This window comes from Chroicocephalus ridibundus, chromosome 3 (assembly GCF_963924245.1).
Source record: "Chroicocephalus ridibundus chromosome 3, bChrRid1.1, whole genome shotgun sequence".
NCBI classification, from domain to species: domain Eukaryota; kingdom Metazoa; phylum Chordata; class Aves; order Charadriiformes; family Laridae; genus Chroicocephalus; species Chroicocephalus ridibundus.
The window spans coordinates 52391220-52417683 of record NC_086286.1 but is presented as its reverse complement, the minus strand read 5'-3'; the positions used below and the strand labels follow the sequence as shown (position 1 = coordinate 52417683).

The window sequence follows — 26464 nt, the reverse complement described above, 5'->3', positions numbered from 1 at the left end:
TCCCCAAATACCTGGATTGGGGGGAGGGAACCGCGCTCCTCAGGTACACGGGGACAGTTCCCCCCGGGCGCTCCCATCCGCCAGCGGGCGGAGAAGCGGCCGCCGCGGCGGTGCCCGCCCGGCCGGGGCTGCCGCCGTGCCCCCGGCGGTCGACTTTGTTGGTGTGCGGCGGGGACGGGCTGCCGGGCGGCGGGGAGACGCCGGCCGCGCCCTGCGCAGGGGGTCCGGGAGCGGGCACGGCGGGAACCGTTGCAGGTATTCGCGGAAAAGCTGTTTCTTTTGCTGTTGCCGGCGGGGCACCCGAAAAGCGGGAGATTCTGTTTTCCTCCTCTGAAGTCCCGGAGATGGAACCTCCCCGCCGTCCGGTGCGGCTGCAGGTGCTGCCTTAGGGGGTCCGCCGTCCCAGGAGTCTGCCGCCATCCGCCGCCAACTATCGCAATCTTCCGATTCCCGTTCAAAATTAGGCTCTTTTCTTTGGAATTTCGACTCCTGGTTTAGAAACAATATAAACCTACGCTTTTGGTTTTTATTTTAAATCGTTCGAGTATTTCACGTAGATCATTTCAGGACTTCTTTTAATGGTAGAATACATACTAACTCCTGTCAAAGTTACCGTCTTTATGTACCAACTTAATCTGGAAGGCTGCAAATGGAGATGTTCCTCTGAAAACAATAACGTTTTCAGATTAAAGTGCGTTTTCAGCCAGGTGAATATTCTGTAACAGTGAGAAACAATCCAGAGAGTTTGCAAAAGATTTAAAATGCCAAAACAGATGAAAGACTCTCATAAAACAAACAACAAACCCATAAAACAAAACAAAAAACTCAGGGCAGGTTTTACTAGACTGTTTTCATCTGCATGGTTCTTAAAACCTGCTGTTGCCTAAAAATCCTGAACTAAAATACAGAAAAACTGCATCTGCTTTTGTGATCCATTTTCTCTTAGTGTTTCTGACTTTATTAAAACAGTTTAGTAACTTCTATTTCATACGCCTATTTGTGCAAGATGCTTTTATTTCCTTGAGTCCAAGCATTAGCTACTTTACATATAGAGTGTTTCTCTCCTAACCTGCTGCAGGATGACTAGAGATCCAGGAAGTATTTAAATTCTCTGAGAAAAAGTTTAGCTAATGGAAACAAAACTTTAGTGAATTGTGTTTTGTTGTTGCAGCCTCTTTGTTGAGCAATTAACAGGTTCTTGTTAGAAAATCTCTTATACTAAAATATTTAAATTGAAAGAGATAGGCTGAAATGACTGACAAAAAGCAAGAGCTATTCACCTGAAAAAATGAAAGTTGCTCCCTTAGACAGATTAGTCCCAAATTGTTCTGTCAATATCAAGAGTAAATTACTGAAACTTTACATCGTCAGTTTATAATTGTAGAAATCTTGTTTGACTATGCTAATCTATGCTAAATTCCTCAATTGCTGTTCATCCAAACTCCAGTTGTTCAAATATAACTGCCTGAAACTGGTTGTGTATTTATACAAGGAATGTGAATTGTGCATATATAAATATCTATGTGTATATTCAACAAACCAGGCAAAAATACATTTTGATTTGTAAGAAATCATCCGATATTCTAGACAAGCAGCTTTCAGGTTAAGGGTTATTTACAAACTGTTCATTTGATTATTATTCATTAGCCATTGGCCATTCATACCTGATTGGTCACCTGCTTCTTGGATGGGCAAGCAAAAGCAATTGCAAAAGAAAAGTTAGATGACAGTGAAAATTAATTTTCAAGCTCTGTACATAATATATTTGTAAAATATACAGATTTGTGGACAAGTCAAATACACTTGGTGGCCATCTCAATACCTGGGGATAAATTAGTGATGAATCACATTTGCTCGTTCCCCAATGTATCTGTCAATCTGGGTTTTCATTGCTCAGTCAGCATGACAGTCTCCGCTGCCACAGAAGGATGATGTCACTGTGGGACTAACCGTACACCCATGTCATTTACTGGAAAAGCCTCACCCACTCCGATAGGAATTTTTTTGATGTGGAACAGCGAGGTTTGCTACATCATCCCCCTCAAAAAAAAGGATTTTAAAAACCCTGAAACATGAAGAAATGCAAATTAAAATACTTTGATGCATCCACTTGCATCAGGTGCAAAGGTTCTGGTGCAATGGTGGGCAAAAGTCTTTGGTTGTATGTGCATGGGTAAATGCGATTTCACAAGAGTTCAGGAGTCAAGAGTTCCCAGTGAGGCCATCAGGAGGTCTAGTGTCCATCGTACTTACAGGAACAGGCCTGGTTTGAAAGAAGCAAATAAGTCCCTTTGGCAATAATTTGGCAATATTAATCAAAATACTTGAAGGAAAACATTGTGGCGGCAAAGTAAAATCAAGTTATAACAACAGTTGTTTGGTATTAAATACAGCTTAAAACCAAACACCTGTTCTTTCCCAATTCTGGCTGCTACATTTTAAGAATGACAGTGACTCATCTTTTATCTGGTCCCACTCTTTTGCCTGGTAAATCCTCTTATCTCGCTCATCATCCTTATATCCTAAGACTCCCCTCTATGATGCATGATCAATTCCTTGAAAAAAATAAGGAATAAGGTGGATTATAGGGAAAGGGAGTTTAGAAAAATGTCGGATGACGGCAGTAGAGAAGCTGAGTGAACCAACCACCTGAATGTGGGTGAGGCAGGAGCAGCCTCAATGAAATGCAGAGAACCTGCTAGAAGGGTGCAAAGCGGGGAGAAAAGGATAAATGCAGCTAAAACCCAAGCTCTAGAGCTGAGTAAATACAGCCCCAAATTAAATCCCTTATGGAAAAGTCCTGTGCAAATTAATAAAAATAATTGCATTTTTTTCCTAGGGATTTTCTGCTAAATGATCTTACAGAATACAGTAATTATTACCCAGCTACTGAATTGCTATCGTAAATTAGAAAACTACAGAAAAAAACACATTGTTTCCTAAAGCCTTATTCTGGAAACCTTTAGAGTAATTTATAGAGAACCCTATTTCCCAAAAGATTCTTTTTACAAAGGATTATTCTCAAACATTGTACGCATGCAAGGAGTAAATTTGTTTAAAGGGTATGTATCAGCTATTTTCTTTGATGCCCACAAACCCTCATACAAGCCACCTCTTTTCCACATGAATATTAACTGCGAGTGTCGATAACATGCAAACGTGTGCTATCTTGAAAGTGGTTTTGGAAATTACCTACTCCAGATGCAGAAGAAATACTGTGAGCTCCAAAATGAACTGCAATTCATTCAGCAAATCAAAACAACACTTTTTGGATTTTGGGGGTTTATTTTGGTTTTTGTTTGTTTGTTTGTTTGTTTCTAAGAAGTCCAGGTCTGTTCAGAGATAACTGATATTCAGAAAAAGAAAAAAAAAATATATTGTTTGCTTTCAATAGTTTGTTCAGCTCTGGTTATGTCATTTTGCTTTCTGCTCTGCAAGGTGTCAGCTGAAAGGTTATGTGGCTGGAACTATAAATAATAAGTGTTTCTCTAGAAATGCTCCATTAGGTGATGCATGATGGTTGGGATATTAATAAAGCTGTAAAGACCATGTCTTTTCCTGGCAATTTTTTCCTTTTAGAAAGCACAAAACTACAAAGTTATTTTTCAGGGGAAAATTGCAATTCTTTATGGAAAGAAGATACCTCATGTGCAAGGGTGGGACATTTTAATCTGAAAATTTTCAGGTAGACATAATGCTACATATTACCTTGTAAGAAAAAGCAAAATAGCTTTAATTTTCAAACGAAATGCCAATGCATTCAAAGGGAACTATTTACATTTCACTTTCCTACCAATGTAATTGGGTTTGTTTCCTATAAAGGACAATGCAAGTAGCTAAAGGAAACCTTATGATGCCCTCTACCATTTTGTGCTGTTCTGTGCAGCACAAATATCAGATATTTATTGTGGTTTTTTTTAAGTTTGGTCAGAAAAGGAAACAGTTGTTTGGACTTAAGTTACTTTTGTTAAAGCAAAGAACTTCCCCCTTTCCTTTCTCTCCCTTCCACCCTCCCACCACCCCCCCAAAAAAAACCCTGTCCTCTAAATAAATGAAAATGCCAGTAGTAGCTGTCTTTACTGAGATGCTATATTATAAACCAAAAGCCCCAAAACCACTGTAACCTCTTTGATACAAAGACCATCTTTTGAATCATGTCCAGCACAACAGGATCCTGGCTTGGGACCAGGGCCTCTGAGGTAGTAATGAAGCACAAACAGCAAAGGACGTAACAGTTGGCATGGTAGGCAACAGCACTGTTGTTACCTAACACTATTGGAATAGCCATTTTTATTGCAACAAAAATAAATAGGGTTATCAGGATTTTTGTAATTTTATCTTTCTGTTTTCCTAATGAAATCCTGAGTTAATTTATGACAGAAGAAGATTGTTATAATTTGCTATCTGCTAGAGACAAATAATTAAGTTGTTTCAATTCTGTACTCAATTGGAACATAGAAATTCTAACCTTCACATGAACTAAAGCTGCTTTAGATGTAACAGATTTAAGAAAAATTCAAAAGAAAAAGTTAATACTGACTTATGTTTTACTCCTTTGCCGTGAGCTGTGAATCTTGCTAGCACGTAGCGTAGCCCATACACTGCTACTGTCACTAGAAGGATGCCAGCTTTCCTCCGTAACTCTCTCTTGCAACCCTTTCTTCACTTTCCCAAATTTTCCAACCACTAAAACCAAGCAGACTTTTCCTCAACATGGTTTGCACAGTTCATGCGAAATCCTACTGCCCCATCACTGGCAAATTCTTTGATGGAATTTTCAAACTCAGCTCTGAGTTTAAGTGTAGGGCTTTGTTCTAGCCTAAGTCTACAGATGGTTCCTTTTTGATATTAACAGCAGGTGCAAAAATAAATGAAGAGACTGAGTCCAGCCTTTAGAATTATCTACGAAGAAACCAAATTCATGTTGAATTCCAGCATCTTGTTGTGACTTCTGAGCATCATTCAGAGGGAAACAAGTTTCTTTTTAAACAATGCTTCATCCTTTTCACTTTAATTTCTCCTTTGTTTTACACTTTCTCACAAATTCCATTTCTCCCAGTTGCAGTAACTACCAAATTACCCCCTGGGAAGAACAGGACTTTTACTCCAACCCCATCTGTTAAAAAGTCAGTCCTGAAACTGGGGCTGTTGATAGTGAAATGCAGTCATTAGCCTTCAGAGTTAACACCCTGATGATGCAAAAAGTGCAGAGAAATGCATACCCTCTAGCAACCACGGTCTATTTAACATGTTTTCTAAAACAGTTTGGTTTCATTCCATGCCCCATTTCTGTGTGGAAATATATCTTTGCAATCCTGAAAACGAGAACGCTTGGCTTTGAAATGAAAGCTTGAACTCTTCAAGTTTGTCATGCAGCCCACAGCTCTCCTGTGTGGACTCCCAGACTGATGCTATTGTAACATGCATTCATTCAACACCACAGTCAAGCTGGCAAAATTAATAGAAGTTTATTATCTAAGTAACTTTTCTCTATCCCATCCTCACTTAAGGCACCAAACTCAACCCAACTTACCTCCCTACAGCAGCACACATGCTCTGAACATGTACCTGCTGTCTTTATATCCCACCCTAGAACAAATTTGCTATTTCTTTCTTGCCTGTTTTTCATACTTCTCCCTCTCTTTTTTTCCTCTTTTTCTTTCTCTCCTTCTCTCTCTCTCTCACACACAGAGCCAGTATTTCTCTAGCTGCAGAATCAACGTAATGGTACAGATTTCCTTTGGAAAACAATATTAACATGTGAAAAACACCATGTAGAAAGCTAGGGTATTACTGCCATCCTCCCTGAACAAATACTGTCTCACATACGCAACCCTAGACCATTGCAGACAAGCTTATTTGATTACATACAATTCTTCTCCTCCAGAAATAAGACACCACTGCCATGTACTTTTATCCATTCTTTATCTGCCTGTCTACTTATTCCCCATTATCTCCTTTGCCATCAGCCCCTGTTACTCCGATAGCTTTCTCTCCCTCGTGCATGATCCATCCATCCTTCCCTCCGGTTCACCATTTCTCCCCACGCTACCACATCTGCCACATCTCAGCAAACATAGTTCAAGCTGGCAGCAACCCTGCTGTCTCAGCTGCAACAAGCTCTTCACCTGCTTTCCCTTCGCAACTTCCAAAGTCTTTCTCCAGCAGAAGCACCTCCTCCTGCCCTTCTGCTGGCCAGGTCCCATGGACAGCCCTGGTCCTCGCCAGGGGAGGGGGATTCTTCTTAAATCTTTGGTCTAAATAAAAGGCAGCTGGTAAAGCAGAGGAAGGGAAAGGACAATGACTGCTTGTGCTCCACCAGAAGCCTGGGGCTGCGTATGGCAAAGGCGTTAGGATGGTAGAAATGAAGTGGCATTATCTTCATCAGCCTGACTACAGAGACAGGGAGTCACTCATCTCTCCTGCTTGACATGGGTTCCCTGAAAGAATGACTGAGAGACTGAGTACAGACCGTGGAGCTCAAGCAGAATAAACAGGGCGCATCCTACCTCCATGATAATACAGGACCAGCAGGTGCTCCAAAACAGCCCAGAAATAAAATAAGCACAAATAATGTCTTTAGGAGTTTTCCTTAGCAAGGAAGTAAATCTACATTCCATACGTATAATTGACAGGACTCCCGTTCAGGCTAGGAAGCTTTGTATTCATGCTAATCAAACAGGATGGGGATTCTAAAATATATTGATTTCTTTATTATATAGAAAATAAATAGAGCAGTATACTGCAAAATACTGCAACCATATTTGGAGAAAACAGACCTGAGTATCTAGCACATTTTTGCAAACAGCTTATCTGAATTGATAATTTATTTCTTTTTCTGCAAATCTCCTGCACCTTTAGGACAAAAGCAGAAGAGAAAGCAAAGTGTAACCAACTTGAAGCAATCTCTACAGTATCCTCAGCTCAGCTTTCCCTTGCTGGATACAGTCTGCAGAGAGGTAAACGCTGCACCTGTGGCTCGGACTATTTTCAGGACAAAGCAGCAACGTGGCTCCCGCTGAATCCCGTAACTCAGAATCCATACCCTGAGAAAGCTTCTGGCAAGCCCTCTAGTTCGTAGTTTCTAAGAGCAGAAAAAGTAAATCATACAGTAGTCCCAACACCCAAGTTACATCAGACCATCTCTACATCTGATCTGGCTCATGCACACTCAGATATAATTATCTATCATTACCTTTTCTTTTTTTTTTAAGTATAGATTGACATCGAGACTAAACAAGCCATTAATGCAGGAGGAACTCTGGGTTTATTTCTGAAGAAAGGGTTCCTTTGTGAGACCGCAAACCTCCTACTTAACCTAAAGCTCTATGTGGGCTTTTTCACCCATGGTTACTCTAACATAAGTTGTGGTTTGACTGGACATAGCTTCACTAAATAAAATCTAAAGGATTTTATTAGAAAAGGAGAATTTTTGCTGCCAATAGCTTTTGTTGCCTATAAGCCCTTGTCCTGCACACGGCTTATCAAAATACAGACCATTTTTCTCACCTACAAAACTATCAGAGTTTAATATCCAACTATTTTGGTCCCTTGGAGCTCCAAAATAATAGGCTACCATTAACACAGCTTTAATTGATCCATGGGACAAGGCTTTAAATAAGGAGTAAAGGGAGCCGCAGGAACCTTTACAGGGCGAAGAAAACAAAAATGAGATAATCGGGCAGAATTTTGGTGTGAGGGGAAGCTTGGGAAATGGCGTGTGCCACAGGAGAGGAACCCACCCACCGCCCCCTTGCCCAGAAGCCGGGCTCTGGCCGCAGGCGCTGCCACGTGGAGTCCGTCACTCTCTTCCAGGTCAGTGGAGCTCCGAACCAGAGGCCTGCGAGGGATCCCCTGATCCCTGACGTCAGTCCCTACTATCGTAGACTGGTCACACATCCAAAAATCAGTTCCACCGCTTCCAGTGCCTCAGTAAAAAGGTCATTCAGAATCTCACTGTTCCTCCTCCTAATTTCCAGCCAAAATAAATGTATGGCCATTTCTTTTGGAACAACTTTTTCTTCTAGCTTTAAATACCTCTTCTGATTTCTTGACCTTTGATATTTAAAAGGAGCAGTAGTATCTCTCTCAGGCTTCATTTTCCTCGACTAATCGAGGCACAGTCTTTTAGTTCTTTCATATAACAGTAACTCCAGTCTGCTGATGCATCACTTTACAAGCCCTTCTCTACACCTCTTCCACTTGGAATTCATCTTTCCTCAGTTGCAGACACACTCTTGCTAAGGTTTTACAGATGGCTTAAACGTTTGCCCAGTTCTTTTGAGAAAATTTGCCTGATATATCATGGTTGCAATACTGGGGGGGTGGGAGGGGTCATCGTGTTAGCCAAGTTATTTTCTGATGAACACAGCCATGAGGACTTTCTTTTCTCTTGGTTGTTTCCAATTGATGAGCTCAAAGACAAAATTCATATTCGTCCCTAGGTAAATGATTTTGCACTTTGTATTGCTACATTTCATCCCACTTCCAGTAATACAGACTTCAGACCTCTCTGAATCATACCAAAATCTGCTCCAGTTCCCCTCTGCGCAGACAATGGCCTCTCAAATTTTATAATCTATAAACTCTGTTAACACACCCTTACTTGCACGCAGGAAAGAAAATATGAAACCAGTTCAGTCGCCAAACAAATTCTCTCTAAATTCAACTTGTAACCTTCCTTATGCCAGTGGGGCAACTGTCCTCCCTTTAGCTATAAGCACTTCGTTCTCAGGTACATTCTGCAGCACCCAGTGTTTCTGCAGACTTCACAAATACTCAAGCCATTGCCTGACAGCTCTGCAAAAACAGGGAAGTATTGTTCATGAATGCTGCCTTACCAAGGAAGAAACACAGAAATTTAATTTTTTTCCCTGAAGTTATGCAGGAAGTTTAAAAAAGGAAGAGTTCTAAAAGACCGTTGAAAGAATGACACAAAAGTACCCCGGTCCCCCCTCTATTCCTCTGCCTGCAATATCACCCTCTGTTTTCTCATCCATTGCACGTATGAGGAAGGAGTCCAGGCTGGGGCTGGCTACAGGCAGAGGCAAAAGTAAGCAGATCCCAAAAGCCGCAGACTGCCAGAGGGCACCTGGCTGCCTGCTCTGCCCTTCCAGGAAGGCAAGCAGACGAGCTCTTCCAGCTGGGTAGCCACCCAGAGAGCACAGCTCCAGCCCTGCCTAAAAAGCCTCCCGCTGTCTCAGCCACCGAGGGTATGATCACAATGCATGGCTTGTCCTTAGTGCCTGCTCTCCCGCTTTTTTAAGGAAAAACAAATTTCTGCTCTCTTTTGTTTTCCCTCTTCCCATGGCCATTTTTCTTTGTTATACGTGACACTAAACAGTTTTTAAAACAAACCCTCTCATTCAACAGAAGCGTAATTTTTCAAAACCACACTCAGTGCTGAGATGAAACCATCCCTCCTCGGCTGGGAACTACCAGCCCTCTACGCTCTACCGAACATTAAATTACAAAGTACATACATGACTTAATTTAATCTGAGAAGAAATTTAGCAGCAGCAACCAATCTGTTATTTGATACAAAAACTCTCGGTTGGTTTGTTTGTTCATAGTGAGATGTAAAAAAGCCTCCACCTTCCCAGTTACGCATACCTTCCTGTAAGCAAGAACTTGTTCTCTGTAATCAGATATCTGCCCTGGCCTGGATGTAGAAGGAAGACCCCCACCTAGTGATTAGTGCATTGTCAACATTGACAGCTTTCATGAGATTGCTGCATTATGCTGCCAAATGAAAATATTTGATCCATGTGACCCATGCTGAAGCCTGGCACGCAGTTTGGGATGCTTCTGAAGTTTTTCTTAGGTTTTTCCAATACTTGGGTTTCAGGCAGCAATATGAACATAACTGACGCAGCAGCAGCTGCTGCAGTTGCACTGACCTGTACTCCTTTTTGGGACACAAATGACCCAACCACAGCAGGATTTATTACAGCTTCTACTCCTGTGCGTGCTGTGTGTCCAATTAGGTTTTTCAAAAGACATTTTGAAATGGCTCATTTTGAGTAAGAACAGCAACAAAAAAAAGTTAATTCATACTAGTGCTCTTCCATGACAATCAGCATAGCTTCATTTCATCAAAGATATCTCAGTGTAAAGCCCATACTACTTCCTCAACTCTCTATAGCACTTTAAGGAAATGCAAGAATAAATGTAGGAAGGACTGGAAAAGATTTAGAAATCTGATGTATGACAGTAAACAAGAGAGAAAGGAAAAATAGCTGTGTTATCAGATGGCAGGTTAAAATTCAGAAGGAAGGGAAATGTAGAGAAAGGTAATGGAAAAGTATGCCGAGTCACCATCTTGGAGCTCTATGGGAGCCCTGGGAAAGGATGCATCTTCTTTATTGAAAAAGCAGGATATTTTTTTTAGCTGTTTAGCTAGCAGTTATTGTAAATCCTACCACACCCTTGCAGTAGGTTCAGTCAATCAGAAATATGCTTGCCTAATGGACTCTTCACGTTCTTACTCCCCAAACCATGAAACAGTCTTCTCAATGAGAAGCTAAAGCTGAACAATGATAACTCACATATTTACCCACTCATCTACCTGTGCCTGATTCTCTTCTGCTTTGTGCCAGCAAAAAGCCATGGACTTAAATGGATTCAATTACTTCTACCGCAATCAGAGAACAGCCAGACTGCACGTTTTTGGCCTTTCCTTCTAGCCCTTCCCTTGCCTGTCTGCCTTTTTCACTTTTTGTAATACTTTTTTTTTTTCCAATGTCAAAGCCTTTCCAACTGTGTCTCACAGGGATGTGGCTGAGATGAGGTTCTCTCTCTTTCTAGGGTAAAAAATGCTAGAAGTTATCTAAGCCTTATGCTGCCGGTGAGCACTTGCCGCAGTTATGTGGGAGAAGAAGCAGATCCATTCCTCGATGAGCACTGGAAGTGGAGGGAAGTTTAGGAATCTCCATGCAGGTAATGCAGTTTGAACTGTGTGACCTGAGCAGCAGTGAACAACTTCAAGCCCACCACTCCAATTAGATGAATCTACCAGATGGAAAACTACTTAAAAAGCTAACAAGACTGTCATATTCTGCTGATTCATCAACATGTGCCTTCCTAGCACGTTTGAAAACAAAACAAACCAAAACAAAATCCTCAGAAAGCCAGGGAAAGCAGAATTACAACAGGGATTTTCACATATAAGACCAAAATAAACTGCTCACATTTGTAGAGTCAGTCTTCACTGGCTATTTAGATGCAAGGTAAATTTTTCAAGTCCTGCATTAACAGCTGAATGAAAGGGATTTCTTTAATGTTCTTTATAAAAAGTGTATTTTAAAAAGAAAATCAAGTGGGACAAAAGGAAGAGACACTATATGAAAGCCCATTTGTACGTAATACACCAAAGAAATTGTTTAAGGTTCATTACTCCCTGATGTCACTGACTGATCAGGTAACTCACCATAAATTATCTGACTTTGCGTATATCTTCAAAACCATTATGTCCTGCTGTTCGGGAAATGCTTTCTTTACTTGAACAAAAGCTTTTCTGAACTTCTTTACTTTGGCATAATTTTTTGTATTGTACTTCCCATAAGAGCCCAGTGGAATTGTCTTTTTGATTCCATTGGTACACATTATGGTCATGTTTTTTTTAGAAGTTTGCATATTCCAAGCACAGACATTGACCATCCTCGGTTTACAGGTCATTTCAGCTCACCTTTAATCCTTGGAACATTTTGTTCTTGTGTGTTTAAGGACTCTCTGAACACTGTGTTTATACAAACGGCTATACACACAGAACTAACTAAATAATTAACACTAAGTACTGAGGTATACCTAAGCACTTGTGAATGGTGATGGTATCTGTTGTTTTCAAACACTTGAGGAATCAGGCTACTGTAGTGTGGTTAATAACTAAAAGGGTTTGCTTCTTTTCCAGAAATGCTAAAACTGTATAACTGGTTAAAAATATTTAGCATATGCAATGTGTAACCATGCTGTTGGAATCACTGCTATTTTAAAAATGAAGTGTTTATAGGCAGTTAACAAGGTTAAGCTTGAAATTAGAAAAGAAGTTCACCTAAGTTTCAGAATTCAGGCTGGAAATTCAATGAATGAGGCTAGGAAAAATCCTCTCCCATGAACAGTTCTTTCCACAGATGCCTCCACCGAGATTTCTTGCAGATTCTTCCAAAGTTTCTAAGAGTGGACCTTCTCAAAACAGGGCAAGACCACTAGACAGGCTTATCTGCAGTGGTTTCTTCTGTGTTACTAGCAAACCTAACCTTGAGGAACAAAAATAAAAAAAAATGCTGGGGATAAGGGGGACACATGGTTTAACCAGAGCAATGGAGCACCTCACATGAAAAAGAAATCTGGCAGAACAGAAGATGAATAAGGACTTCAGAATATAGCCCAATGAACAGACTGCATTCCCAAACAGTACCTGGCTGGAACAGTTGGTTTAACTCGTTCTGTGTGATATAACAGTACCTAAGAGTAGGAAGTGATCTAAAAATATTAGTGTTCATATGTTAGCAATAGTGTTTTTGCAAAACATTAAAATATTGTCAGAAAGTAGAGATTAAAGCATGCAGTATAAATGTAGCAGTTGCCAAATGTCTCTGTCCCATATTGTTAAAAACTTTGAAACGTGCCTGTTCACAAATGCCTTCTGGACACTGATTTTCTGCCTCACTGTCTCGCTCCTTCCCCCGCGCCCAGTCATCAGTTTTCCTTTGCAGCTCCATGAATCACAAAACTGAACGCACTCTGAATCACCCCAACACTCATCCAAAAGGTAATTCCCCAAGCAACAATTTGCTTGATGTGGTGATTGCAAACAACATATACATGGCTGAGGCGCGAGGAGCTGCATGTTACCACCAGACAGTTTTGGCCACCAAGGCCAGCTGAGCTCAGCTAGGAAAAATACTCCACCTTTTAGTGGAGTTCAGCTGTTTTCCCCCCTCGATTTTCCTCCCCCAAATGAATATGTTTGGAATAATAGAATGTAAACAAGAAACTGAAAGGGACACGTGGATATGGACACACAAAGATCCCAAAAACATCCCAAAATTTTAGCTTTTCATGACCTCATCTTCATGTTTAAGAACCTGCATTTCATACTCACGCTGGGAGACAGCGCCATCCTCCTTCATTCAGTCCCTCTGAGGGCATCCTGTCGGTACCCTGCTCCCTCCTCCTGCTCTCTGCTGATAGGACCACCGTTAAATTTTAGCTAGTCATCCAAACTGTTCCCCCCAGCTCCGTTAAATAAGGGGTGGCAACAACGAGGCAAAATTGGTGACCCAAGTTATGATGCTGTTTTCAATTAGTGGTGCCTACCCCTGATTCTTAACGCAGCCAGTCAGACATTGCCTCTACCTGGATGCAAGTCAGTCCTCGGCAACAGGCAATGGAAGTTCCTTACACCTTACTTTTTATGTTGAAAACCTTTTAGGCATATCTGCTCTCCATTTCTGTAGGTGGGAGCATTACTGAGCTCATTTTTATCTCCTTGTCTTTCACGTCTTTTGTACGTGGAGCTGTATCTTCTTCTCTTTCTGAGTCGTCCCCTTGACAGTTTTTGCATGTTTGAGTTTCTAGGAGCTGGTGCCTTGTTTCATTTTAATGTCTTTATGACTGTGTTTGAATCATGGCTGCAATGCTGAGCAGCGCAACGAAAGACTCCCCAGAAAGGGCTTCGATAAATATTGCTCCCTGTACCTCTAAACAACTTCATCCTTTCTCTCCATGCACCCACTGCGGCTCTGGAGCAAGGCCTTGGTCTCGGGGGTGCCGGGTGGGCTCTGGCCCCACAAAGAGGATTCCCTTCCCTCCAGACCCTGCCCCAAACACACCCGGGGTGCCGAGCTCCGCACCATCACCTGCCTTCAGCACCCGGGGGCTCCCTGTGCTCTCCCTTCCCCCACCTCTTAGCCAAAGCCAAACTCCTTACTTTTACTTCCCAGGGTCTCTTTACAAGCAAATCCCCTTCCTCGCCTGCCCATCCTCCTTTCGCTGTCTCCATCTGCTCACCCCAGCCCTCCCCCGCCTCCATTCACCCCCTCCCTCCAGCCCCTTTGTGTTCCCCTCACATGCCTGCTTGCAAGCTCTTTTCACGCTGTCTCTCTGCCTGGATTTCTCTTCTTAAACCCCATCTGGCATGCATTCGTTCTCTCTTCCTCCCACCTTATACCCCTTCACAAAACTTCAATGAGACTTAAACAGTAGCCTCTGCCACATTAAAAAAAAAAAGCCTTTAGACTTGTTCATATTAATCTGGAAAATTCAATGGCATCGGTCATCTGTATTAATCTTTCCAATAATCACACCAGTCTCGCCTTCATTCACTTTCACCCCTCTTCCCTCTCATTCCCTCCCTGTTGTCCTTCCCTCCTGTTTGTTCTCCTTTTAACTTGGTCTGGAAGCTTTTCAGGGCATCTTTACCTCAATCAAAAAGTGCTGCGCATGTTGATGAGAGGATTGAGCTGAACAGAACCAAAACATCCTGCTAAGTCCAGACACTGCTGGAGATGCTACATCTGAGCTGTCTTAGTAAACTCCAGCCAGAAAGGATGAGTTGAGAAATTATAACTAGAGATTTGGCTTGTGTCAAGGAGTGATTTCCTGAGGTAAAGTCTGATAACCCCTTCTTTGGCAACAACTGGTGTTTTGCCCTCCCAACTGAAGGCGACAGAATCCACCAGGAACTTCTTGCTGTCTTCCAGCACATGGGAGCAGCACACAGCGTAACCCAGGCTCCCCGGCATCTGCAGACCTGCAGTGGGTGATCCTTTTCAAAGCTCAGGATGATTGCATTTTACATGCTCTCCGCATCACCACGCCAGATCTGGCGTTCTGCTCCCACAGACATCAGCCGCTGAATTTCACTGCTAACTCAGGAGCAACAAGCACTGTGCTGCTCGAGTTTTGCAGGCGTGTAACCACATCTGTCTGTCCCACTTTCTACAATTTGAACTGGAGATAATGTATATACATTCCAAAATGTATTGTGAAGAAGACAGCAAAGATGCACAGGCCACTCAATTATGTGCATAATGGAAGTACTCAGGAGGGCCTGTGTGGGGACCAGTGGGCAACCCTCTACTCCAGTGAGTCTGTCACCCAAACCCTCCGCGGCTATTCCCAGTGGGGGCAATTACACTGCTGGGAAAAGCACTCTGGGCAAGCAGGCAGGGAAGGCGCAGAGGCCAGGGACAAGAACAAGAGGTGAGGATGGGTCCTGACCTGCTGTGAAGGGGGAAAGAACTAAGAGTGCTATGACAGAGGCTCAATTCACTCTCCTGCCTATTCCTTGAGCAGTCCCCAATGGCAATTTGAAACCATACAATTAATGCATAATGGGTTGCATCAACATAGTAGTCTAGCATCAACACAAAAAGCAGCACATGTTTGTAGCACATCACTGAATTGGTATCTTCAGTAATAACAAAGTAAGAACAAAAACATACCAAAACAACTTCCTTTGCAGGATAAAGCATCAAAATCAGCGCAATGGTACAAAACTAGAGGGGAATGGGTATCTCAGGAGGCTGGTATTAGTAACAACATTTCACCTTGAGGCTAACAAGACTAATAATTCAGTTATTAATATCATAATTCTTAATACAGCACTCCTCACCCCTTAAGTAAAGGGGTCTCATTTCATTCGCAGGGAGATGTTTCTGTCAAGTACAGCTCAAACCTTTCTCTGTGCTCTGATGGCTTCCTGGTTGCCTGTAGGGCGTTAATGGTTGCAATTCATTTCTATAAAAGGGAGGGAAATGGTACTTTGAAAACACATTTCTAGAATGAAAAATTATTAACAAGCCTTCTCAGTAGTTTCAGTGGAAGAAACTTGGGGCTGAATTGGCTTGCAGACTTAACTCTCTTCATTCATTTTTAAGAGTCCTTCCAACCAGAGCGAAAGAAAACAGGGCCATGACACTGCTGCTGTGCCTAATTCTCAGTCTAGACCTGCCAGTCTCAAAGCTATTGGTGAGGAGCAGCCAGAGTTTCCATAGCTGGGATGACTTCAGCGTCTTGGTGGCATTTTCATGGGACAGAATTTCTATTACAAAGAGCAATCCCAACCTCCCATCTGAAAAGTAACTTTAACTTTTGGGAGATTGATCATTACTAACCATTACCCCGAGAAGAATCTCAAGACTCCTCCTTCCACTTTATTGACCTTCAGTTATTAACCGGTCGTCAAGAACTGAATTTTTTCATGGAGAAGTTTTATGAGAGGGTGTAATTAATCAAAGCATCTGACTGCAGGAAAGTGCTAACACCTACAAAAGCTAATTTTCAAGGACTTACAAAGCCTCATGCACTTTTTTAACAGTACTAGAGAAATCTTTAGTAATAGCCCAACAATCCATTTCTCAGTTTTTGTCTCTGCTAGGCCAGCAGAACATCAGGGACAGTCCTGGAGTTTGACAGTGATGAGAGCAAACTGTGTTCAGCAGCCACCATACATTTCCTTAAAAAGTCACCAGAATTTTACTGCCATTATTTTTTTCTCTTTCACTAAGAAGAGCCTTGACTTGGACAGCTATGAAGTAGCAGTTGCGTGAAACTAGCTTTATGGGGTTTTTATACTTCATTTAGACTATGTATTTACCAGTTTGCTTGTCAGGGCTTTGAAGCAGGGACAGTCTACTGTTCTGCGTTCGAGCAGTATGACAAACTAGCACGACAGATCTCTGCTCTGGGTTACTCCAAGGCAATTCTGGAAAAAAAATAGCAAGTGGTCAGTACAGGGGACACAGAGTAAGTACCTTAGAAGCACCATTTTCAATTGACCTTTCTTCACTGCAGTTTAGGAGCAACCTCTGTCCCTGGGATGCAAACAGTAGCACAGTGGTCTCCTCCCTGTGGCTACAATGCCATAGTCACAAGACCTTGGCACATGCAATTTTTTGCCAGGGGAATATTGGTGTAGAGAAGACTTCACTGGGCTTCCATGCATATATATACAGTGTGCGTGAATGTCAGGGAGCAGGAGAGATTAATGAAAACCTGATTTAAAACACCTTATTGCTTCACAGCAACAGTCCGAAATGCTGTATCCCTAACACAATTTAAAGATGTGGTGGGTTTAGCCACTGCTATGAAAGACTAAGTTTTATTTTGGTGCTTTTTAATAAGAGGGAAGGAAATGCCTCACATTGCTCAGCAATGATTCCTTTGGGCAATTAGGAACGACATCAACAGGCTAGAGGGAGGTTTGCCCAGAAATATGAAGGGTGCGGGCCAGAAAGCAACAACAGCAGACCCTTGGAGGTTTGCAAGTAACACGAAGGATACCCAGAGGCAAGACCGGGAACATCTTAAATCAGGGAAAACAGCAGTAGCTGCATAAAGCCCATGCTGTTTTCTGTTTTCAGGTTTACAAAAGCTTCTGTAAATGAGTAAGCCATGTGAAAACGTTAAAAGGTTACAGATAAGACGTGGAGTAAACTCAGCTGTATCTGTGTCACAACCAGCAATATGCTGCATTCCTAACTAGAAGATCCTGGATACATTTTGGAAGGGACTCAAGCTGCCAGGCTCAGAGCCAACACAATCTGTGGGTGGGTGCTGGATGCTTGCCTTGAAATCCTCTCCTTGCCAGCTAACCTATGGAGTAATAATGGCATCTGTTTTGGAGGGAGCCTTCATAGTGTTTAAAGCTAGAAGAGACCACAAGTTGATCTACTGTGACCTCCTGCTTATCACTGGCTGTTAAATTTCACTACTGCCCTCTCTATTGAGAAAAACGATTTTGGTTATAATAAAGCAATGCATTCATCGGCCAACCAAGCTATCTGCATGCTGCAAAACCTTGAGCAGGAAGGAAAGAAGGAGCTCAAATACTTGCAGCCACAGGTGTGGTAAGAGCACACATTCCTTGTAGGTGACCCACACACCCATCCCTGAGAGAAAAATCAAGATGCTTCCTAGGTCTCAGCTGAGTGACCAAGAGAATAAATTTTTTTCCCCCTGGCTGATCCAAATCCGATAGCAGTTTCACATGAGGTATAAGACGAGGAGACACTAGACAGGTATCTTAAAATAAGAACTCCCTCTCCTCTCTGCCCTATCTGGTCTCTCATCTACAGCTGTGGTCTGTCTTTGAGGAGTGAAAAGGAGAAAAATACCCCCCAAAACACATCTTGCTGACTGTGCATCAGAGGGAAATATCTTTCCTAACCCCTGTGGGCAGCCAGATGAAGCCCTGGAGCATAAGACTTTATTTTGACACTAGGATGTCTTCCAGAAAGGAAATGGGGGAGGACAACAGGACAGAAAGACGAAGTACAAAAATACAGCACTGTCTGAATTCCAAGTAAATCTGCCACCTTCCGACTCCAGTACACCACGTGGGGAAACTTACAGGGTAGGCATTTGTGAAGATCACACTCAGAGGTAAAATCACATTGTAAACTCCCAGTCTCTTCTTTTAGCTCTATCCAACATTCTAAAAGCAGCAGCAGAAGTAATTTTGAACAAAGAAGTTAAAACAAGGTAGGCTAAGCCCACTGAGATGATAGCAGAGTGAGAAATAAACACAACAAAAAGCTGAAAAATGAGAGAGCAAACAAGGCTCGTTGAGAGATAACAAAGAAAGAATTCACTGGAAAGTGTGTAAGAATGAACAAGTTTATTCCCTATGTGAGGAAATAAATATTAACAATGCTGACAACATTTTCATGTGAACTAATGAGCGCAAGGAGCAGAAAAGTGGTCCTGAACAAGGGGTAAGCAAGCATGTTTTAGGGCTAGAGGGAGATGAAGCACTATATCAGCATGAGTTACCTAGAGATGAAAGATGAAAAACGTGACTCATTCACTATTTGTAGAAGTATTTTCCAAGTATTTGGAAACAGACACCATAGTTCCAGCATTTAGCAAATAAAGATTCTAGAAGATAGGCTGACATTATCTCCCTAAAAGACTAACACCTACATTTTTTTTAAACCCTTTGAGATATTTATGAGTAGCCAGGGGATACACTTGGAATTGTGAAATTTAATTAGTGAGTCACTACAGAATTATGAAGCGTAAATCAGGTCAAATTCATTTTTATGCATTAGCTGTTGGTCTTGGTTCAGGCGAGGAACCAACAGATCTCACCTAACAGATATTCAGGGATTTTTGCTTTTTAATCAGGTTCCATGTGGACTGGATTGCTGAATAACCCACTTCATTCATTAACAGCAATTTTAAGAAATGAGCCTGATTCTGTACCTGGTATGTTAAAAAGCCCATCGATATCACCGTTGGGAAAGCTTTCTATTTAAAGAATGGGAACAAGGAGGCAGAGATCTAAATCTGGAGGGTTTGTACCCTTCCCTGGAGCTGGTGAGGAGCGAAGCACCAACACGGCTCTGTCTTCATCATTCATTGATCATTTACATCAAATACAAGTGTCCCTTGCACTGCACTCTCCAGGCAAGGCTCTCCCAGCACTTCCCAAAAGCGGCTGTTACACACAAGAGAACCGGAGCTCAGAAAGGCCCCGGTTTATCTCAAGTCACACAGCAAGCGTATGGGTTTGCGCTGGGGAAGCAATTGTGGTTTGGCCAATGGGAACGATGAGCACACACCATCAGCGGATTTCAAAGATGTGCTCACGTCTATCAAGGTCATGCTGAGTGCTGTTACTAGCAGCATTCCTACTAACGCAGCGGCAGAATTTCTTCCTCGAATCCCTCATCTGTTTCTGGCTCCTTTTAATGTGAAAAAATTCACACGGTCTTGCTGTCATCGTCAGAGATACTCGTCTCTGCTCCTGTATTCCCTGTGCTCACCCATCTTTTCACTTCCCTCCACTAGTCAATCCCTGATCTGATGATTCTGGCAGGTTCTACCTCCCGTTCTCTGTTCAGAGGAGAACAGCATTAAAGAAGGCTAGAAGCTACTTGTTGGCAGTAAGGAGAGTACACTTTATAAACACAAGTACTTAAGAGTAAAATGGAAGTAGCATCCAATCACATTGTGCTGTGGTTGTCTGATATCAAAAATGGAGGCATATGAAATATCTGAACAAGGCAAGGGCTATTTCAGCTTTTTACATGTGTCCACTTGAAACTTTTGCACCGAGTACAGCAACACAAAATTAAATAACTGCTCTAAAAAAATCATTAATTGTTCAGTTTCTTCATTTAAGGCAGCCGACAGTGGTTGCTATATGCTTATGCATTCTTCTTGAATTCCTCTTGAATGTTTTATTGTTTTAAAGTCATGGTAATAGTGCTTGAGCTGCAGTCTAAAACTAATCAGTCAAGTTTTAAAACCATGTTAAACTTGGTGATCCAAAGGATCACAAGACAGGGATATTGCAATATAAACTGAATGAAACTCTACCACAAAAACCTCCCCAAACTGACCCGAGCCCCAGAAAACACTATTATTTTACACCAAGCTGTGTATAATTGAAGCTGACATCCCTAGCTGAATGGCAGCAAGTTTTTATACAAAACCAGGACAATATGGTGTGTACCGAGAAAATATCTGCTGCAAACACACAAAAAGCCTTCCTTGTGAATTTAGTGACTTTTGTTCGGTTCTACCACCCAGCCCGGCCTGGCCTCTGGGATATTTCACATAGAAGAGTTTCTGCAATCTTTCTTGTCTAGACAATTTGTCTTTCTGTTGATGGCTCAATTTTATGCTCTGGCTACGAGGGGATAGCACAGGGCTCCTGAGTTTGGCTTAGCAAGATTAAAGGGAACATTTGTAAGTTTTTAAACCTAATTTCTGGCCCTGTCCCCATTCCCTGAAAAATTAAGACTTGACAATAGCTTGCTTCAGACTAGTTTTGTAAACCAAGGTTCTAAATTAAGCTCAACAACTAAATGCTAGGCCCCAGCTAAGCTGGCACTGCCTTTTCTTAGGTCTTTGTAATCACTGCTTTGAAAAGAGTGAGAAAGTTATAAGCAATAGTCTCAATCTAGAAGGTAGTTAAACCTCCACACATCACTAAACCAACACCATTCAAAAGCAACTTCCGCAAAGAATCACTAAGGTATTTGCATGTACAATCAGTAGAAGATCCCAGAATTATCTCAAAACTATTAAACAAATTAAAACAAATTGCTTGAGACCCCTGTGTTTAATAAAGAGCTGTGGGGAGACTGTGTTCTATATTTTCAGTTCCTCTGAATATTTTTGTTGCAGTGAAATAAATTAAAGGATGGACATTCCAGTTCAGCCCGTAGCAGGCAAGCACACTCAAAGAAGATATTCCTGGTGAGACACGTGAAAGGTTCTTTAGGTTCCCTGAACTCATGTTAGGGCTCATGCATACTGTACCATTACATTGGTGGGGGAAGATATTACCCACTGGTTGACCCAGGGTTACCAATTACACACACTAACAAGTCAAACAGCAGAAGTTTAGGTAAAGGCAATTTACTTTAAATTTACAAAGGCACAAAGGGTTACCTTGTGTCCAACAGCACATACTAAATCAATGCTGAGACAAAGCCCATAGCAATAGCCTTCTATACTCCGGCAACACAGGCACGGACAGTAACAAGGACAGTCTTACACTGCAGACTTCTGTGCTTTGTAGGAGCTCTGCAGCCCAGATACGGTGCAGACAGGAGCAGCACATACATATGACCTTCTTCTGATTGCCAACTCAAAGCCTGGGGGAGGAAGAACATCTGCCAGTTTTATTCCCACATGTATTTATTTGGTTAGTACTTCCATTTCCCCTGTGTCATCATTAGGTGATGTCACCAACTTCATCAGGTGGAGAGATCGTGTTGTTAAAAGTGGCAAGTGTTTTAAGTTTTTCAGAAGCAATTCAGGTGAAAATGGCTTAAAAGGCAGAGCACTGAGGAGAAGATAGGTTTGACACCTGAGGCCTCAAACTGGATCCAGTTAATGGCTCTGCAAGAAACTTCCAGTATGATTTAATCCCTATTTTAACACTCTTTACAACCAGGCTAATGGTACTTCTCAGCCTTGTGAGGATGATGTCAGGACTAAGCCTCTAGCATTAGAGATATTCACATTTGGTGATGATGGGGAGCTTCAGCAACTTCCATAATGAGTGACAACTGGCGGTACAGTACATGCTCCTATCTCTTTACAGGTAGGATATTTAAAAAAGCAAAACACACCCCACAATCCCTTTGCATCAGCTCTGAATCCTAAATGATTGATTCCCTTACTTTCAATAGACACAGTCTAAATGGATTTCATTCAGTTTAGTGGTCATAAAAGTATCATCATTTAACACCAGTGGCAAATATTGCATAAGGGAATGAAAAAAATAAAATACTGCAGAAATCTGAGCTTGCCCATAACAAAAAACCCCTTCCAGTCTGGAAAGTTCAGGACTTTGTTCTCTTTTTCTGTAACGAATTAAATTGCAAGTGACCTGACTATTTTCTGCACTCTTAACCTTTAATGTTATTTCCCCTTGGCTGGCAATACTTGGATTGCAGTCCCAGCAGTGTACCCCATTAAACCAAGAAATGATGATTACACATCTCCTACGCTGAACGGATCGTGAAGGCTGTGGGTAACGGGGCTGCACACCCCAGTGCTCATCATTTCCCTGCTTCCCGGCACACGATGGATGCAGCTGGCCCATCTCCGGGGTCCCTGCGGTGCCAGCCTGTTCTGCCCCCTTCCCGGGACACCAGCGGCTCGCAAGGAACCAGTGCATCCTTTTTTCATCTCAGCTAGCTTTTCCACTCTGCGAGCCTCCTGTCATGGGCAACCCTTTTCTTTTGCTTATTGTCTGGCTCACCGGAATTACTAGTTTGGGGAGGCTGGTTAGTTTTGTTTTTCAAGACAAGTAAGTATTTCAGGTAATGCACTGCCACATTTTCCAAAGAGCTCAATAAAAGTGATAATTTTTATATAGGGTGACTCACTATCTCATAGGGCCATTCTACAGAGGAAAAAAATGGACAACGCTGAACTTTGAATGATTTTTGAGTCACAGACTTTCAGTTAAACAAGAAGAAAGTTAAATAGTGGCCGGTCTGATAGATTTATTTAACTCACAGTGACTGAGTGTGCAAAAACGTTTTTAAGCACATTCTGATCTTTTCTTGAGGATTTGGAAAGGCAGGAGCATTAAGGACAGTCATTTTGTCCAACTTAATAAAAACTCCAAACCAAACCCCCAAAGACAGCAAAGAAAACTGAACAGGATGTGGTTTGTGATGGCCCACACTACCCAATGCCTGACATTCAGAGGTGAGCTTGACCTGCCCATTACACTCCCAATCAGGGCAGTTCAAGGTGAACGCTTTCTGAAACAAAGAACTTCACTAAAAGTCAAAACTGTAATTATAAAGAAGAATGAAGAAAGTAAGTCTCATCAGTTGATAGGATTTTCTGCTACCTCCTTTGTTTGAAAGCTAAGTGAACCTTACCTACCTCCAAAAGAGGCTTCAGTATGGGCTTCTTTTTTTACATGTGAGCTCCAAGAGAAACGAGAAAAATGTCTTTAGAGGGTATTTTCCAAAGTTTCATTTAATCAATGTCTTCAACGTATGTGGATCAGATGATGTAAGAATGAAAAAATAAGAAGGAACTTATTTTCTCCCTTTCTTTTTTAAAACCACTATCGTGTCACTACATGAATCTGAAGTTCAAGTTTCTGGAGATCACCACCTGTGGATGGGTGTCCTCGAGAAGAGTCAATGGTCTCCACACTACATCCCATACATGTGACAGCAACCCCTGCAGAGGCACCTGAGCTCCCTCTGAGACAGCCTGCTCAGGGACCTCCATCCAAACGCTGCGGCCGCTGCTCCCGCTGACTGTTGGGGGAGCGCTCAGGGGGTACGGTGCTGCACAGCCCACGTGGGGAAAAACAAGCACAGCAGTTCTGGTAGCCCAGTATTTGTCACTGGGAGTTTTAGCCAGCACAGAGAAATGCAGTATTATTACTTCTGCAGTATCCAAAATACAGATACTCACCAACTATGAAAAAAATTAACTCCATCCCAGGCAAAACCAATACAACATCCTACGAGGCGGGGAGTGAAACACGGTCCTCATTTGAAGATGAGGGAAGCAAACAAATCCCCTGAACAAATTTTTATACTCCTTTCCTACCCCTTCTGCTTCCCACCAACTACCAGGATGGCCAGCTGACTTGAGATGACAATGTGCATTACTCATGACTTACGTATATGAGCAAGCATCTCTGTGTTGCTCCTAATATTTGGGCAGGGGCTTCCTGTACACATCCACAAACGTCAATAGACACCAGTCCTTCAGTAAAGCATCCTTGCAATAGAAAGCATAGCCAACACCTAACCCAGGGCTGGACTGGTCAAATACAGCATCGGTTGGTTTAATGCCGTCACTGTGGGAACAGGGAATCATGGAGGAGTCTGAAAACTCTCTCTCACTTTCAGTTCAGTGAAGATCGTATTAAATTCACTTCCTACCTTTTCTCTTAATTTTCCAGAACGCTTTTCACTGCTTCTGCTCCAAACAACACTGAGTCTGCACTTCAGGAAGGAAAGGTCGTTTCTTTAATAGAGGACACCAAACTTAAATACCAAGGAGCTATGTCATTTAAGAAATTAGAAGAGTGGGATGACACTGAACTTCTTTTAGTGCTTGCCCATTACCATAATCAAGTCTACTTCATACTTATTTACTACCTAGTCTGGGAATTACCGGTGAGCTCTAGTTAATAATTCTGCCAATGAGTTAGGCTACCATGGGGGCAGCATGCTAATCAGTTTCATATCCTCATAAAAGAGAATATTTTCCCAGCAAAATTGTTCAGAACAAAATCAATGACAAGCCTTGCTCACAAAATATTAATCTGTTTGCATATTGAGTTACTTGCCCAATATTAGTTAAAATTCAGACAAAAAACTTACAAACAAAAGAATTCTGTGAGAAAGGAGCCTATTATTCATGAAGACAGTTAAGTGTGTGATTACTTTTTCCCACTGGTGGAACAAAATACAAATCAGCCCCAAGATCACCAGACCGTCACATGGGTGAGCAGAGCTCACTGACAGCGGCTGCAGTAGTGTCGTACCAGAGGGCAACAGCCGGACTCGAGTCTTTTTAATTCAATAGAAAAAAAGCAGATTGTAACCTGCGCGAGAGAGATTCCTGAAGCATTAAGCTTTGGTTCAAATAGGAAAAACACCCACGGCAACAGTAAGCAGGAGTTTACAATTAAAAAGGCCAATTGCTCACTGTGCAGGAACTGCGTTTTCATAAGAAAATACACAGAAATACAATGCCAACGATCTGCAGCTGCACACAATTCTGCAGACACCACAGATACAGCCACGTTGCTCAGTCCTTCCTCCATACACAGAACAAAAACCTTTCACTCATGGTGTAGACTTTTGCTACAGTTTTAGAGTTTAAAAGCTGTATCACGGTTTGAAAACGTGGTTCAGTCTCCTCCGTAGGAAGCCAAATTAGACAAGCACAAAAGTCTTTTGGCCTTCATCAGCTATGAATCACCCATATGTGATAGGATGTTACTGTATTTTAGCCACAGGGAAGCATGACATGCACTTTTACAATGAACTGGACTAATACCGCACAAAGCAGCCAAGGTCATGTTCACCCTATATGCACACAAGGACCCATAGAGTCAACAGGAACAACACAGGCGCTGAAAGGTGGACTTTGGCCTGACAGCCACACTGGCTTGGGACCTGGAGCCATAATACTGTACTAAGCTTTCACATATCCATTTTCTATGCATCATACAACTGCCAAAATACATATGCTTTCCACACATGGACTCAGCACACATATTTTATATTAAAATATGACTAGACTGCTGAATTTAGCAACTCCCTTTGTTCTTGTCTATTCATATTTTTTCATATCAGGCCTTCCCATTTGGTCTCTCCCATTTGGTCTTCCTTGGAAACCCACACTTTGTTGGTCATTAGCCTCTCTCTCCTGCCCCAACAATAATATGTAAAAGAAAAATTATAGTCTGTCTTCCATCCTGCTCCAGGAAGAACCTCATAGAAAGACAGAAACCTCATACATCCTGACAGAGCAGACTTCCTACAACAAGGGCTTCTAAAACCAGTTGGAATTACAGACAATTTTTAGTCATAATTCACATATGTTCTTTATTGAGGTCCAGTTTTATCTTCTAGTAGAGGAAGATTCATGGGAAGCTGCACTTTTACTAGTAACTCTACTTTACCCCCACTCCCTAACTTGACCCAGGGCTGATCCTGCACAACCTTAGCAGAGACCGGGTGGGAAGGGAGGGAACTGACTGTGTCATTTAGCATTGCATCATGTTAAGGTCTCACTCCAAGGGCCTGTACGAACTAGGGAGACGAAGCTCTCCTCCCATCTCTGCTCTCGCTAGTGGAAAATCTTTGCCTGATGGAACCCTCCTCGCTGACCTGCCTTTCAAAAAACCCAGGAAATTATCATGTGCTGGGAAACAACAATCACCGTGCCTTCAGCATTGCTAACACAACCACCTAAACAATACACACTTGCTAATCCTCCACCT

The 26464-nt window shown here is 42.1% G+C and overlaps 1 protein-coding gene across 2 annotated transcripts in view; it reads right to left on the bottom strand.

Moving 5' to 3' along the window:
* Window positions 1–26464, bottom strand: part of PDE10A (phosphodiesterase 10A) — a 393767-nt gene that overhangs the window by 198510 nt on the left and 168793 nt on the right. The gene's annotated exons all lie outside the window — the stretch shown is intronic.